The 12,718-nt window shown below is 37.0% G+C and overlaps 1 protein-coding gene across 1 annotated transcript in view; it reads right to left on the bottom strand.

The window, feature by feature from the left end:
• Positions 1-6,085, bottom strand: part of LOC150105302 (transcription factor HES-1-like) — a 138,760-nt gene extending 132,675 nt beyond the window's left edge. Inside the window, exon 1 of the mRNA XM_090394679.1 lies at positions 5,964-6,085. The gene's annotated coding sequence lies outside the window, so the exon portion shown is untranslated. The remainder of the gene's footprint in view (positions 1-5,963) is intronic.
• Between the last annotated feature and the right edge of the window lie 6,633 nt (positions 6,086-12,718).

The raw sequence follows: 12,718 nt of genomic DNA, 5'->3' as shown, positions 1-12,718 counted from the left end.
CTGTTGTTTGCTTTTCTGGAGGCCTCAACTCTCTGGAGATCAGTCACTCCAGACACCCCTTCCTCTTTTTCCAGGAACTTCTCCTTCTATTACTGTTCTGAGAAGACTCCTTCCATCCTTTCAATGGGTCAAAAATAGGGAAATATTAATTATATATTTTCTATAATTTTTATGTATTTTTACATAATCTGGACTCTAGACACCTATATTGCTCTTTTTCAAGCCACTTCAGAACTTCAATAAGCGGATGGGTAGTTCCACACCGAGGGATGAAAATCATCTCCTACTGAAAGATAATCCTAAACATCTCTGTCCCACGTTTAGAGTAAGAGCGTCAACTGAGAAATTAGCCTATCAGTTATACATGCTCTTATTGGATGTGTATTTTTTATTGTCCATTATGTTTCACTGTCACAATACTTTTGCGCTAATGATCCGTTAGTATGTTTTGTAACCCCGATGAGTTTATAATTTTGGGTTATACAAATGTCCGTTTTATACTTTTGAAAAATTTTAAATTAATGTAAGCTAAATTAAAAGAAATTAATTTTTGGAAATACTTGTATTTATGTCTCGAATTTCTTTAAGTAAATAATTTGATAGTCTAAAATATTCATTTCCCCGAATGCGTGTTTGAATTGTACACATTAAAGGGATTATCGCAACCAGGAATTCTGGGACAGGACAGGAGTGGTGTTCTGCTGGCACAAGAAAATCTGGAGAAAGCAAAAGTGATTGATGGAGTGAGATGCCATTCATTTGCCTCAAGGACTGCGAGAATTCATTCTCAAAGCTCTCTTTACCGTTCTCCCTTTTTATTCGCAATTTCGGCAGAGCCTCCTTCCGATCAGAAAACACCCAAACGGCGCGGCTGATGGTGCATCCGTGGAATCCTCCGAACACCTCTGCGGGAAAAAAAAGGCTTGCATTTAATTGAAAGTGGCACTCGCGCAAATTAAATGGGGCTGAAAATCTGTGATGTGCGTATTTAACCCTTGACACAACCGGCCGAAAAAAAAAAATCTTTCGCAGGTAACGAGTCGTAAGCACACCGAGCTTTTGCAATGACAATTTCCCTCCCGCTGTCGGTTTGTTCGTTTCCAGCGTCCAATATCGCCTGGCCTCCGGGCTAACATCCACCTGTTACGCTTCAGCAATCGCGGGCACTCTGGTGCGAGGCTAATCAGATAACAGACCGGCTTGACGGCCGAGCGTGCCACTGACGGGCGACGCCCGTGCGTGGCATGAGAGCGGGCTGACACGGTGCGTGCCCCGCGGAAGGTTCTCACGCTCCTCGCGTGGTCTGACGCACAACGGGCTTGTGTGTACAGTCACCACGCACGTGTTGCATGTAATCTGATGCATTCATCTAAAGATGCGAAATTTTTTTTGTGTTTGTCCTCATTCCGATGAACATGAATGGTGCTGCCCTCTATCGCCAACAAGCTGTACTGTCTTACTAGGCATATCCAAAGTTATTCTTTGATTATTGTTATAATTTTTTTTTTTTTTTTTTTTTATTGTGGCCACTGCTGCCAGAGTCAAAAATGGTACATATGCACTATTCCCTTCTTATAGAAAAATCGTACTTATTTCGTTAGTGTTTCTAATTATTAAACAGCTGATTTAATGCAGTTTGACTTCATTTCAGATTGGATTATTATTATTATTTTTTTTTCAAGATTGTGACTCGACTATTGCGGAAAACAATTTCTTCGGCTGGCTAATTAGTATGCGAAGTATCCACTCAAGAAGTTGTAAATATGCGTGTTGTTCACACACGTAACCGCTTGGTAAAAGCACGCGAAATCATGCCCTTATTAATCAGAGAGAGAGAGAGATGGCTTTGATCAAAGTATTCACATCGTCCATCAAATTAATAGAAAGCTGAGTATTGCCGTGATTAATTAATGCATAAAGCGTGACTGATAATCACGCCATGTGCAATCATTTTACTGCTTTTTGATCAGCGAAAAAACACCTGCAACCACACACACACACACGACATTCAGATGTCCAAAGCTACGAAGGCGTTTGCCATCACAGCAATATTTACACAATCCAAGAAATTAAGTAGGATAATAGGACAGTCCTATTAATACACAGTTTTGTCTTATGATAAAGTAAGACAGTGATGGCAATTCTATGATTATCTTTCGACAAGATACTTGTTCGCAGGCAACCAAAATACTTGGAGAAGCTCCATTCTGTCTTTAAAATGATCTTATGTTTCGAAGGGGTGAGTAGACGGAAACCCAACAGAGGAATATCCCAATGAAGACCAGCCAAATGAAAAAAAGGATGTCAAGAATTTTTGGTCCATCCGCCAAATGATTAAAATTTAATTTTGTGTCAAATTAATAACTTCTTGCTATGATCATCTTGATACATATGGAGCTTTTAAAATTTTCCTTTTTCGGCTTTTATTTTCTACCAATAATAATAAATCAAAATATTATTGGTATTCATTTAGAATTTTAATAAACACTTAAAATATTAACTGTTCCAACAGTGATTTCAATTAATAATCAAAGCAAACTGGCTAAAAGAACACATAATTAACAGACACTGTACAGGCCTCGCATAGCCTTAGTCGCTCTGCTGTTATTACGAAATAACAGCAGATGACGAGTTCTACTTCGTTCCGAGCCTCCACCTTGGACTAATATGGCATTTTGAGTATGGTCATTATAAGATCTTGAACTTTGATTTACTCTCTCCTGACAACGGTAAATAATGAGGATCGAACATGCTTAAGCATGTATATAAAAACAGCTTTTGTAGAGTAAAAAACCTGCCCAAAGAACAATGATTAAAATGACTAACTCGTTTGACTGCAGAGGTCATAATGGAAAATTAATCTAATTTTTTATTCTTATAAAAACAGTAAACTTGCATTGTTCTTCCGATACTGAAAATAGGAAAAGCAATTCTCTGTGGAATTTCGGTTTACTTCCTTCCCCTTCTCACTAAAAGGGATAAAATCAACGCACATTTCGTAATGAGCCAGTTCTTTTGGTAGAGTTGTTCATGGTCGTCACCGAATCAGTCTGAAATGTGAGCTAATAATATTGTATTAGGCTTGTTGCGTGGATGCCCTCACGGGACCCACTTAGTGCAGTCATGAGAGTCTCGAGACATTTGTCCTTTTGTTGAGAGGTGCTTGCTTGGTCTTCAGTTGCTCGATTTCACACACTTAACGACGTGGTTCTCATGGGGAAAGCTACAATTCCCCCCCCCCCCCCCTCCTTAAGTAAAACAGAAAACCGATGGGGAAATCTTGAATTTCACAGGCAAGACATTTGATGGCCTCTCCTAATAATATTCACTGCTGTAAAAATCACAAACAATAATCAGATGCTTATTGTTAATTACTAAATATATGAAGAGCCAACGGCTTCAATTCGGCGATGTAAAATTGTTAAGTTTGGGCAAGGCGAAGAAATATGCTCTTTAGAATATGCTCGGACAAAACTGAATGGCTGTTTGTTCTTATTTTCTTTCTCCATCCCCTCTCCTCCTTCCGAATAAGGAAGAATGATTCCAATAATATATTTTGGAAATATGAGGTCCACAGTCATATGCATAATACCAGCACTCTGAACTAATCGTAAAAGATAAGGAAATACTTGTATTTATGTCTCGAATAATCAAGGCGCATCTGATTATTGTTTGTGATTATTGTTTCTGATTATTGTTTGTGCATAAAGCATAAAGAAAAAGATACAACTAATCACTTACGAAGAAATTAAAGATAAGCAATATCGCAAGACATAATCGAATTCAAATCGAACTAAGCTGGATATCACTAAAATTATTTGGAGAATGTTTATTCTTTCTTCCACTTTGCTGTACGCGGTTGCTCAGTCTTCTTCTGTCAACGTTTCTGACAAGCATGTTGTTGAAGAAAAAAAAAAAAGAAAAAGCAACCCACAACCGGTTTACATCGAAATTAACCCCCCCCCCCCCTTCCGTGTGTGTGTGTGCGCTCATGCGAACGTTTCCAAACAAAAAGTGCAAACAAATTTCCAAAACTGGTTTGAATAATCTAAAATTCGGTCCCATTTCACGCAAAAAAATCCGTCTTTTACTTTTATAATTTTCCAGACATGAAAAATACTTTTCTTCTTTGAATAACTTTCTTGATAAAAAAAAAATCTTTCTGAAAGTTTAATGGTTTTCTTCAGAAGATAATAGTTCGATTAATTTTGGGCATTTCGACAACTCATTCAGTCCCACTTTCTGTTGCTTTACCTTTACTTTCTGTTGTTTCGTTATATTCATCTGCATACCATCTAAAATTCACTTGCCTTTAAATTAATAAACTTTCCTTTTCTGCATTTCTTGTATCTTCTTCTCCAATCCATCAGTCAATTAGCACGAGTCGAGTCTCCTCTCCTTATTATGAGTCCCGACAGCCACTGGCACACCCAGGGAGAGGGCCAAGGGCCCCCTTCCCCCAAAAAAGGAAAAACACTAGGAAAATTTCCAAAATTATTTTCCTAATTAAAATTATTATTTTTTTTAAAATTTATATTGTGTCGTGTCTTCTATTTATATACAACTTATGAATTCAGGGTTGAACGCGAGGCGAACGAAGTATTGCTCCGTCGGACCGAGCCGGGCCAAAGGAGATCATGGGTATGAGTATCATATATTGGCGATCACTGTTGATGCTCAGTCATAGGTCATATGCAATGCGTAGTGTGTATTCTCAAATCGTATACTTAACCCCCCCCCCCCCCAAGATTAAATCTTGAGTGAACCACTGCCGGCAGCACGCCGCTCCCCTGCTGGATTTCTTAAGGCGAAGTGTTTATGCCTGTAGATGAGTGTTCACAAGTGCCTGTTGAGGGAAGAAAAACTCAAACTGAATTCGAACCCGAAACCAAATGGGCTACGGAGAGTATATTTCCTGTATAGTCACTGATAGAAATTTCTATTTTTATAAGGCATTATGTTTTTCAATTCGTCGGCTTATTCATGCTGCTAGAGGTCGCTGTAGGTTCGGCAACCTATCGTCCGGAATCAAACTAAGAAAGAAAAATACTTATCGTGGGAGGACAACTACTCCAACTCGTCTCCTTTACTTAATCCTCCAACTACACGACACCTGCCATCAACACAGCACCATCTGCTGCCCACCACTAGTAGAACTGTATTAACTGTAGATATGTATTAACTACTATCGTTAATACATATTAGTATTATTTGTAGACTACTAATACTTACTAGTTTAATTTATACAAACATTTCAAACCAACTACGATATCTGCCTTTCCTCTGACATCCAATTCACCGGTTTCTAAAATAAAATTTATCTTCTCTACATTTCCTATGGCAGGATAAGATGGAATTGTGGCCTTTATGTGTGTGTGTCTGTAACAAGATGGAGTCGAACGCAATCGTCTTATTCAGTGCTAAGTAAGAAGTTATCTTTCCTCTAGAAGGATGTTATTCCATGAATGACATTTGTCCAACATGCCACACCATTTCAGACTGTTGTGTTCACCATTATAGTACCCCCCCCCCGTTATGGTAATAAGAATTCATGGATTAGGTACTTTTTTTTTTTTAATGAATTCAAAACCTTACACAAGTAGTAAAAACTCCAGCTAAATTATAATCTACATTCACGATTTCTTTGACCTACAGCAATCAAGTAAAATCAACACCTTCACAGATGACATTGCATTGACCTTCACGGCATATTCTGTAAACGAAATACTTAACGCTGTAACTGCAGATATAAAAATAGTGACAAACTGCTTCCACTTTAATAATGGCAGAAATACAATGAGCTGCAACACCCCGTTATACAGGATGAATCTTCAGCTCATTGAATTAAATTAATTTACATATTACACGATCGCTCAGGTAGTTATTTATCTTCATCGTATACTGCTGTTCTCAAAATCTGATAAATATTAAGTCAAAAGCACCAAAATAAAATAAGTCTTTACCTATTTTGCAACGACAATCCCCATCCACTGCCCTTCTAAGAAACGAAGTCAATATTAACAAATATAAAAATATAATTATCGAGTACTTGAGCTTTTATGATAATATGGACAGTTTGTTCTAAGCAAGCGCAAAAAATATAATTAACGACGCCATCACACTGAATTGGCTCATTTGCAAACTTTCACGCGAGTTTGTTTATTTCATGTTTACTGATGTCACACACTATTTTCGTATACTACGTCATTATGCTCTAAATACTAATTTGTATAATTCTTATAAATTTTATAACGCGGATGAGCACGTGCTCTTGGGTTGTACGCATTGCGTATAATATTGTGTATAATTTTAAAAAAAAATTCAGAAATTAAAAATTGATTTTTATCAGTATTATTTTTACGAATACATAATAAGTTTATAGCGTGGCGTCAGTTGAGCATGCGCAGTGAATCATTTACACATTACTTATTTTATGCGCATTTCTGAATAGTGGAATTGTCATTTTATTTGTCAAACTACGATCGGAACGTAAAGTCGACCACTGTCATCACATTACCAAAATACGATTAATTATATATGTAATAATTAATTACTAAATGATTCTTCATAACTCTACTTACCTCTAAACTATCAGTATTGAAAAGCCTCGCATTACCGCTACTTTGCATGAGAGAAACTCATTTCCACCCCTTTCAAGCGAAATTACGCAGTTTATTTTCGCTGCAGTTGAAAATCTTCTGCACTACTTTCGATAAGCCAGCAGCAAGTTACTACTGAAAACATAAATTATTGTAGAATCCATTCTTTACATTATATATATCACAAATGTGCAACTAAAATTGTCAGCGCTAAAGCCATTCGAAAATGTTAACACTTTTAAGATTAAATAACACGAAATGTAGTTCACTTACTTGTCAACAGATGGAGCCACATGTAAAATCACACAATTTCATTATGTGCATTAATTTTACAATACAAGTATTTCTCTACGAAATCTATCAAATCAAATCACAGTTGCAGGTGAATTCATGCAGAAAAAGGTTCCGTATAATTGTAGTGAATTTTCTGCGAAGAAATCAAAAGGGTGAGACATGTGCCGCCATCTATTAAGCAAAAGAAGAATTATGCAGAAATTAACAAATCATAAAAAATAACTCTACTGCATATTCAGATTATTGCAATTATGATACTGGGAAACTATTTACTAAATAGTTTTATTGGGCACTTCGTATCCCTTCGATAACGCTGATATGTTCATTAAAATCAGCAAGTTTTGATGTTAAAATAGTATTAAAATATTAATAAGGGAAGATACTCAGATTTATCGTTACCCCATATACACAAGTAATAAATACAATTACACATTACTGCAGTGTCAATTCAGTGGCGCCATCTTCTGGAAAATATTACTCACGTAGTATGATATGAAATGCAATATTAAACTGAAGAGCTAACAGAAGAACAAAATGAAATGTAAAGAAGCATTGGTAGGATTTAAAAAATAAAAAAAAACCTGTATCACTCAGAAGTACTTGCAGACCAGACACTGACTGAGACATTACTTCTGCGTGATACAGGCGGAAGTGAGTTCGTAAGGAAAGGGTCATCCATAAGACGAATTGCTCACTGTGGACAGCATCGAGATTTTTCTTCTATAAAGAAAAAATTATTATTTAAGGATTTTATCGTCTTTTTAATATTAAAACACTTTCGGCCTTATAAAAAATACCCCTAGGGCCTCAAAGGAACATAATCCGCTACTGTTGGTATGGTGATCAATAGCTGATGTCTTCAGCTATTGATTCGGCTTATTTACCGCACTGGTTGAAGTTGATCTTGATGCTAGGGATCTCTGATTACTGGATAAGATAAATGGGGGTTATTATCGTACGCAAAGCCATGAATGGAATTATTGGTGACTGAGAGCAGATCATTTATGTACAGGAAAGAGGACAGATGTAGAACAGAGTTCTGAGGCATTCCTGCATTTGACGCGAAGCTCAGAGAGAGGGGGACTGATCCACTATGAATTATTTCATTACACAAACACAATTTTTACACCGCATGAAATTTCAGGTGTTCCTGATAAGCCTGATTAATAATTGCATCTCTATATGTGCAAATAACCTCAAAGCAGTTAACGTCTTTTTAACCTTGTTTTTATATACTTCAGATTGGCCAACTAACTATCTAAATCATTCCTTAAAGGTTACCTCTAAGGATTCTACGTTTGTGGTTGACCGTTTCCAACAACACGTATTTAAATGGGGGTATGTAATGAGGAAGTCATTACACATAGTAAGAGATTTTTAAGATTTCTAGGATCTAGTTTTTAAGAATGCAGGATATCGAAAAGACATTTTGAAATATTCAAAAATTTCAGATTAATCTGACTCAAGACTTCATCAAAACTCAAGGATGTTGAACTCTGCCCTCAAAGGGCGGTAATGTTTAATCGGCATAATTCTCTAGGAGTGGAAAAACCAAACAAAAAAATGCAACAAATGTAATACACTCTCCTGTTATCTCGAAGTCGAGGAGAGTTTGCTTTTCTTTGATTTTAGGATTATTCTGAGATTTGTTTCTGGGAGGAAACGTGTCGAACCAGCTGTTTAGAAAGACGTGATCACAAACTTTTTCTGATTTTTTCCCCGATGGGTTCACGAGTCATTTAGAGCAGCGCTTTAGAAAATTCTCCGCCACTGACTGTTGTAATCATCTGTTTGCCCCAAATCGTTTTGCTACTTGAAATTTCTGTTTCCAATATGAAATCAATTTTGGCTGTTTGTATGCTGTGAACGTAAACTAAGTCTTTTAATCCTTGATTGCAATTAATACATTCAAAGAAACTGAATAATACAAATCTTTCACGCAATGTCTTCATGAACGGTTTCTCTTCCAGTCTCGTGGTGAATTCGTTTCCTGCTTTTGAAACGAACTCATGCACAACACTTCGGTATCTCATCGTTTATTTAAAATTCATTCGTTCTTCACAACAGAACTGAAACAGCTCACTTTGGTGAGCATTTCATACCCGTGTTATACTAGAATAATGCGCAGTTAGACGGGTTACAAAAGAAACGGAGTTGCCAGGCAAAGATAGCGAATCCTCCGTGAGATACTCCATCTCCAGTTCTCTCCTTATAAATAATAGAGATTTATCTTAAGATGAGGTCCTCTATGGGATTTTAAATATCTCCTACGAACAAGAAAAGAGGGTTTTGTTTCTTAAGTAGAATCGCTTGGAGGAATCCGTGATTGTTCCAGTGTAAAAATTTTCAATTCCTTTCGCTTTGTAAGGTCATTCGATCTCTGAACGGGCTTGACTTTGTCAGTCTTGTGTTTATCATTTTTTTTATGTATGGATGGGCCATTTCTTCCTTTAGAGAAAAAAAAAGAATAATACATCACCTCTTATGTTCATTGTTGGTACTTTGTTTAATCCACATTCAGTCGATACAGAAATTCTCTCTCTCGGATCGGTGGATTTTCTTCATCATCATCATCAAATTCCTGCCATGTACCCACAAGGGGTGTACAGGATATGATAGTACTACATGAAAAAATTATATCATTACTAACTTCCTATCTACAATTTTCCTCCAAATCAGTCTGTTACTTGTCAAGACTCCAACATTATCAGATCTTATATTTCTATCGTCTAAGGCACTTTGTACCGTATCAATCCACCTATATCTTGGTCTTCTTCTGGATCGTTTTGCTGCCAACCTGGCAGAAAACACTTGTTTTGCTAATCTTTCCTCGCCCATTCTGTTTAAGTGACCATACCACCTGAGATTAGCTCTGCTAACGCATTCCTGAATGTTGACCATGTCAAGTTCTTTCCTAATATCCTCGTTTTTAATATGATATTGCCATTGATGCCATCTGTTCACGCCTATAATCTTTCTCAGGACTCTCATATCTGCAGTCTCTAGTCTTTGGTCAAGTGTTTTACTTCTGACCCAGCTCTCAGATCCATAAGTTAAAACTGGTTTGAACACTGTCTTGTATACAGCTAATTTAGTGTTCCGACTAATTTCTCTCTTATTCCATATGAATTTATTCAATTGACTTCCCACCATACCAGCTTTGCTGATTCTGTTGTCTATTTCTATATTTAATTTACCATCTTCAGTAAAAATCGTGCCAAAGTAGCTGAAATGTTTTACTTGTTCAAAAGGTTCTCCATTCACAAGACAGTTGACATTTTCAATGATTCTGCCTATTTTCATTGTCTTTGTCTTTTTATTGCTGACCTTCATACCATATCTATTACAACAACTATTCAATTTAGTCAGAGAATCTTGCAGACTTGTAGCGGATTTATTTAGAAGTATAACATCATCCGCATAAAGCAAAGAGCTGACATTAACATCTCCAATTCTGATATCATGTTTAATACCACTTTCCTTCATAATGTGATCCATATAGATAATGAATAACAGAGGGGATAACGTACATCCTTGTCTCACACCACATTTAACATTAAACCATTTTCCTGTACTTCCTTCAATTCTAACTGCTGACTCACAACTCAAATACAGACTAAGTACTGCTTGATATAATGCCCCATTGACACCATATAACTGCAGCGTATTGAATAGCTTCTCTCTTGGCACCTTATCATATGCCTTTTCCAAATCGACAAAACTTAAATACAGATCTTTGTTATATTCCCATGCTTTCTCGACTATTTGTCGTAAAGTGAAGATCTGATCCTGACAGCCTCTGTTTGGCCTGAATCCAGCCTGTTCTTCACCAAGCTTTTCTTCCACAATTCTTCTCAACCGTTTCTCAAGTATACTTGCATAGATCTTGCCAGGAACACTAAGTAGGGAAATACCTCTGTAATTCTCACATTCAGTTTTATTTCCCTTTATATATATGGGTACTATGAGAGCTTTACTCCAATCATCGTAAATTCGTCCCTCTGTCCAGGCTTTCTGAACTATGCAGTGCAGCCACTGTAAGACTCTTATACCACCATACTTCAGCATTTCTGGTCGAATATCATCTACTCCAGCTGCCTTTCCACATTTCAAGCCTTTGATGGCTTTTTCTACTTCAAGTATGGATATGTATTCCTGACTGCATGCCTGGTCAGTGTTTTTTACCACTGTGCTATCATCACTGCTTGTTTCATTTAGCAGTTTTTCAAAATAATTACTCCATACTTCAAGGATATCTTTTTCTGCAGTTCTCATGTCACCTTTATCAACTCTAACTCCTTTTACAGCACTCTTTCCTCCATTCCTAAGCTTCTTCAACAACCTCCAGAATATTTTGCCACCTTCTTGATATTTATTTTCTATATTCTTGCCAAAGTCCTCCCATGACTTTTGTTTAGCTAGTTTTACACAGTGTTTAGCATTCTTGCATTTGTCTCTGTATTCTCTAAGAGCACAAGCTGACTTATTTGACAGGAACTTTTGATATGCTTTCTTCTTTTCCTTCACTGCCTCTTTAACTTCCTGTGTCCACCAGGGAGTTCTGATTTTTTTATCCTTGCACACAACCTCACCACATGCCTCTCTGGCAGAATCAATCAATGTTTTCTTCAGAGTTTGCCACTGAATCTCCAATGTTTGATTCCTGTTCTCAAACTCTTTCATTTTTTCTTCAATAATCTTTGTGTATTTTAGTCTACAGTTCACATCTGAGAGCTGCTCAACTTTTATTCGCTTTAAAACTTTCTTACATGTTCTTGTTTTCAGTATAAAATTCAATTTTATCCTGCTCAAGACTAAATAGTGATCACTTCCAATTTCAAATCCTCTGTACACTCTGGTGTCCTGCACCAGGGAGAAAACAACACTATCAACAATAACATAGTCAATGAGACTTTTCTTATTCCTAGCCTCTTCTCTCCATGTGAATTTGTGCACATTTTTATGTTGGAACATGGTGTTAGTAATAACCAGTCCATGTCCTGAGCAGAAATCCAACAGATATTTGCCATTATTATTAGCTTTGCTCTTTTCTCCAAATTTTCCCAAAATATTTTTGTATGTCTCACAATCATTTCCTACTCTGCTATTTAGATCCCCAACAAGGACCAACTTTTCGTTTTTCATTGTGTCAGTTGCTTTTTCTAAAGCCTCAAAAAATTCCTCCATTTCTACCTTAGTAGAACCTTCTGTGGGACCATAGGCACAAATAAGTCTCATTGTCCAGTTCCCCATTCTCATATTTGCCCATATTACTCTACTTGAGACTGACTGCCATTCAAGAAGATTAGCCTCGTATTTTGTGTTGAATACTATGGCTACTCCTTCTTTTCCTTGATTGTCATTGCCTGAATATAACAATTTGTATTTATTGCTCAGAAAGATCTCACCAGTTTTGGTCTTTTTTTTTGTTTCAGTCACCCCTATTATGTCGATCTGGTACTTATCTAATTCCTCAGCTAGCTCCATTTCTTTGCCATTCAGGCTTCTTACGTTGATAGTACCGATATTTAACTCTGGTGATGTTGAGTTGGGGTTGGTTTTCAGATTTGTTCCAGTAGCTGACTTATCGCTGTTCGCCCTGGTTCCCTGGCGAAAACAACGGGGGCCTTGTTTAACCGGGTGACGCCCCAGCCGGCATAAAATTTTGTCATGTTGTACCATCATTTTTTATTTTGGTTTAACCAATAAGAATACAATTTGGTCGGCTAAATCCCAAATTGCCAGCCCATCCTCATTCGTTTAGTATCCAGGTAGATATCCAACAGGGTGAATCATGAGAATGTGAGGATTGGACATTAGGTCAG

Source organism: Typopeltis vanoorti, chromosome 6, assembly GCF_054136105.1.
Source record: "Typopeltis vanoorti isolate ZY-2024b chromosome 6, IOZ_Tvanoo_1.0, whole genome shotgun sequence".
NCBI classification, from domain to species: domain Eukaryota; kingdom Metazoa; phylum Arthropoda; class Arachnida; order Uropygi; family Thelyphonidae; genus Typopeltis; species Typopeltis vanoorti.
This window is presented reverse-complemented; position numbering and strand designations above follow the sequence as displayed.